The sequence below is a fragment of the Elephantulus edwardii genome, unplaced genomic scaffold (assembly GCF_000299155.1).
Source record: "Elephantulus edwardii isolate Elephantulus edwardi_28Jun2011 unplaced genomic scaffold, EleEdw1.0 scaffold00058, whole genome shotgun sequence".
NCBI lineage: Eukaryota > Metazoa > Chordata > Mammalia > Macroscelidea > Macroscelididae > Elephantulus > Elephantulus edwardii.
In genome coordinates, this window is record NW_006399808.1 from 16,262,413 (window position 1) to 16,267,530 (window position 5,118).

Here is a 5,118-nt window from a genome sequence, read left to right on the forward strand (position 1 = left end):
TCGCAAACGGCTCGACGACACATAACAACAACAACACAGGTAAAGATTCTAAAAATATTTTTTCTTGGCTTAACTTAACTGAGCATCAGTACTGGGGAGAGGAGACAGCTTGTTATTAGCACTGAGCTCCACCACTGTCACCATGTGCGGTTCTGTTCTTTCCAGCAGCCAGCAGACTGGGGGTGGGGATGGAGGATCTTCCTTGTACACAGACGGTTGTATACCTGGCACTCAGACACATGATCATGCGTGGATACACAGTCCAGCCAGCCGAAGAACATCTCACTGCCCTCAGTTCCACCTCCAAATTCATAACAAGTCTAAAGAGTCAATGGCATTCCCAAAGGGAACAACGCAAGAGACAGCAAAGAGCAGGACTCTATGCCCCAAGCAGCAGCTGGCGAGCAGCCACCATCAATCTGCATGCTCCCCTGCGGCCTGCTGTGCCCAGGGTGATCTCGCTCATAGTGGCGGCCTGCTCCATCCTGTGACTGAGGACGCTCCCTCCTCTCGTTTCGGTAATCCCAGGATTCTCTGAACGTTCCCTAGTGCTGCTTGGAGAGCAAGAAGATCTCCAGCTCTGGGACTTTGGAGGCTTCTGGGTGGGGTGGGTGGGGTATTTACAGTCTCTTGACTCAGTGTAGCTCCTCACCTTGGAGACTTTGTATGCTGCACCAGGGCGCACCTGTCTTGGAGGTGAGCCACTGGGGCTCCTTGAACTGCTCTGAAACTTGAACACACTGGAGGACAACTCACTGTTCCTTTCCCTCCTTTTCAGAGACGCAGACCTCGAGGGGTTCTGCTCACAGCTCTGGCTCTATCTCTCTCCCCCACTTTAGCAAGCTGTTCCGCCGGGCTGTTGGCCTTAGCTTTTCTTGAAGCTTCCACTTTCCCCTTTGCATTCTTCACAGACAAGAGAAAGGACTTACTCCCTTTGCCTTCTTTGGGGATTCAAGCTTGAGGGCAGGCAAGAACCAAGAGGCGCTGTCCGAAACTCGTGTGCTGCTGGTGAGCAGACCTTTCTCTTGTGCCTTTGCCTCCTCGATGGCTCGCTTTCTCCTTTGCACTTCACTTTGAAGTTGAGTCAAATCAACCTTTTTCCAAGTATATAGCTGCAGAATTTTTAAGCAGATCTCTTGGATTTCTTCTTCGGTTGATCCAAACAAAAGAATCCAATGAGGACGATTAGGTAGAGGAATCTAAAGCCTGTGTCCTCGAAGTTAAATATAGGCAAAGACAAGATTCTCGGGCTGGAATCTCACAAGCACATCAGTGCGAAGTTCATGTAGTTTCATGATGTCTGGACCAGGTGTTGGTTACGTTCACACTCTATACCTGAAGGTACATAATTATTATCTTGTGAGGGTGCTTCACGTGGACACTAAAGCCCAATTCTTTGAGAACTAGTCTTTCAGCCTTTATAATTTGGTTCTTTAGATTAACATAATCTTGATCTAAGAACAGAGGCACTGAATTCTTTTTTCTCTCGCAGGTATCAGAGACAATGAAACACATAAATGACATCCTGATCCTTCTCGGAGCTTCTTAGATTTTGGAAGCCAGATGTAAGTAGGCCATGACACATGTTTCCTGGAATGTTTCACAAAGGACTCGGTATAGAAGAAGTACTGGAATAACAGTTGCCCAGTAGTCATGGCCACCTGAGGCAGGTGGAGCAGGATGCCAGCGGCCTGGATGAGCTCGCAGCCCACCAGGTGGAGGTTGATCTCGGTGTCAGTGTCTAGGCCGTTTGACATGGACAACATGAAGCAAAGCTTATTGTCAGGCAGTAGGCAGTTCTCCAAAGTCATAAGCTCTCCAGAGTACAACTTGTCCCCTCTCAGCACCCCCTAAGGCCCAGGAGCTGGGCTCCCTGCTCCCTGGGGCCCCCAGGACGCCTCTTGACAGTCTTTTATTAAGAGGCAAATAGGTCCAGTGGTGAGAGTTTTTGTTCTCTTGATGTTGAGCTTCAATTCATATTGAAGGCTGCAGTCTTTGACCTTCCACAGCAAGTACTTCAGATCCTCCTCAGTTTCAGCAAGCAGGGCTGTGTCATTTGTCTAACATAGGTTGTTGATGAGTCTTCCCCCAATCCTGATGCCATATTCCTCCTCATAGGGCCCACCCTACTGGATGATCTTATCTGTATATAAATTGGAAAAGGTATGGAGATAGGACACATCCCTAGCATACACCCTTTCCAATTTCGAACCATGCAGTAAACTCTGAGTATAAGAATATGCAAATCTTATCCTTGAAAAAAAAGCATCAGTGTCAAATAGAGTAAGGCACCAGAAGTATAGTATTACTATACCTGGGAATTTCCAATCAGATGTGTATTCCTTGCTTTTCCCAGAGTAAAGTTGGGATGGTTTGCAAAAGCAGCACATCAATAATACTATGCAGTGACAGAAAGAGACATAATTTTTTAAAAAAAAGGAAAATAAGACAATTTTTAAGTCCTTACTTTGTGAATGGAAACTAAACTTGTTCTCTCATCTTTAAATAGTTTAGAAGGGTGAATTAAACTTTACTATTGAGGATCTGTATTCAAGATGAAGTCTAAAGAAAATCTTGATTTCAGATGATGAGCTCACATAACAAAATAAAAACAAACTTTCTTAGAGGTAAGTAAAATTTAACCAGTCTCAAACTTCATCTATGATTAGAATTGTGAATAGTCATTATTGAGAGACTGAGAGGATTTAAAAGAGGAGGAAAGAAGAGGACAGGAGAAAAAAATAAGGAGAAAATAGTGAAAAATGTTTAGGAGGGGAAGTAAGGGAGAATGAAGGAAAGGAAAGAGAGAGTTAAATGAAGTGGAAGAAAAAAAATTTAAAAAATTTAAAAGAAGAAGTGGAGGACAAAGAAAATTTTTCTTAGGAAATCACAAGGGAGGAGGAAATCAACAGGGAGATGGGGGTGGAAGTTACATAGTAATACAGTGTATGACTGTACCATAACCATTATTTATTCAAATAATTCCTAAAGGGTTTCTTTTTGTTTATCACATTTTTACTCTTACTCATTTGCTGAATAAATATTTTCAACATGTAACCAAATTAAAATAGTCTTGGAAGTCGAAGTGGCATCCACCTCCTAAACAGTGTGCCTCTGGAAAATCTATGAATTTAAAGAAACTATGATAGTTATGCAACAGGGTTCAGGTCTTTTGTACATAGAGTTGCTGTAAGCTGTCTTTGAGTCAATGACATGTAACAACAAACAATAATACACAAATGAGAACAGAAGAAAACAACAAAATAAAAACTCAGAAGAAAATTTGAAAATGTCTTACAGTACAAAGGCAAGAAGAATAATGTAAACAAAACTTAGAATAATATAAAATGTCAGTCTTACTGATATGATAGAGCCTGATGAAGTCCCAGAAATTATGATGCTTAGTCACCCATTGAACATGATATAAAACTCACAAGCATGGCTCAACTTCCAGTCAGAAAATAGACAGGTTTCTAAAATTATGAGTAGCACAAGAGAGACACTCACTTCTTCTATCAACCAACTATTTAAAGTCAAAAGAATAGCTTTTACAAAAAATAAAATAAAATAAAAAAGAATAGCAGTGCCCAAAAATAAAGACCACTAGGCAAGAAAGGGTAACTTAGAAAAATGAGATGCACAAGATTCACAGAAGTTCAATTACATTGTGGTTATTATAATTAATATATGAAACAAAATGTTTTCAAGTGGTTGAATTAAAAACCAATATGCTTTGTAACTTTCACTCAAATCACAATAATAAATAAATAGAAACAAACCAAATATTAACTAAAGTAAAATTGAGATAAAATTAGAACTGCAAAATCTTCAAGGTAGTAAAATTCAAATGCCATCAAACATAGTCAATAAACTTCAGTGAGAATTGTTGGTAATATTTGAGATTTCTTTCAAGAAAAAAAATTTTCCACATTCTCTCCTTTATTTCTGTCCATTCCCCTAAACTTACGTTTGAAATCTGACAGAGTTGAGACTGCCACTGTACATATCACTCTCTCAAATGTTTTAACCCAAAGAGCTTCCCCTCCCTCTAGAAAATGAATGAAAAACTTTGGGCCCTAAAAATATCCCAAAACCAAAACTTGGGTCCTAATATACATAAAAACCTAAACAATCTTTTGGCTTTGTTGTTGTTCTTGTTAAGTGTCGTAGAGTCGTAGTCAAGTCATAGCGACCATATGAACGAAAGTCCTCAACACTTGCGTGACTTTAATCCTTTCTCCTTCTCCAGGTTCATAGGGTTTCCAGAGGCATGTTATTTACAGAAATGGATGCCACTTCTCCTTCCAAGCTTGTTTTAATTGGGAAGCTCCACCAAACCCTGTCTACCATGGGTAGCCATTATCACATTTGACATATCAGTGTGACAGTGTTCACCTTAACAGCAACCACAAGTTACTTCTGTATGGCAAGTGGACACACCAGGGCTATATGACCTAGAATAATGTTTGACCAAAAACAATTAAAAACAGGCCTGAGGGCCACAGATTACACTTGAAATAATGATATCATTAATACTTGTCCATTTCAATCCACTCTTCCATGTTCTTCTTTGTAATATTGAGGCTGAGTCTCTGCAAACTACATTTCTACTCCCCCACTGATTGCACATTAGAGATTACTAAGGGGTTGTGGAGGAGGCCTGCAAGGCTAAAAGAGGAAAGAGAAACTTGCTTCTTCCCAGCTGCATAATAATCCTGTAAACTGAGTTCTGTAAAGGCTCTTCACTTTGAAGTGACAATTAATTCTCATAATCCATTCATGACTCTACAAATATGGCTCTGATCCTCAGAAACTGGCACATAACTGACAACATAGAAGTTGTTAACATATCATTCCCGTGGTATCCTAGCCCTATATTTTAAATGAGTATGAGTCAGTATCAACTCTGACTTATGGTTGGTACAATTATCCTCACAACAATGTTCAGAGGCACTTAACGACCATCGTCTTTTCAGATGACATGCAGACTTTAATTTATTCATGATCATACACCATATAAAAAGCAGATTTTAGTTAAATGTTAGGTTTTTTTCTCATGTTATAATTACTTTTAAAAAATTATACTGGTTTTCTTAAAAAGTTTGTATACATTGTATT

At 40.0% G+C, this 5,118-nt stretch overlaps 1 pseudogene; it reads right to left on the reverse strand.

Moving 5' to 3' along the window:
* Positions 1–320: 320 nt before the first annotated feature.
* The window catches only part of LOC102864587, an 83,517-nt pseudogene continuing 78,719 nt past the window's right edge, over positions 321–5,118 (reverse strand).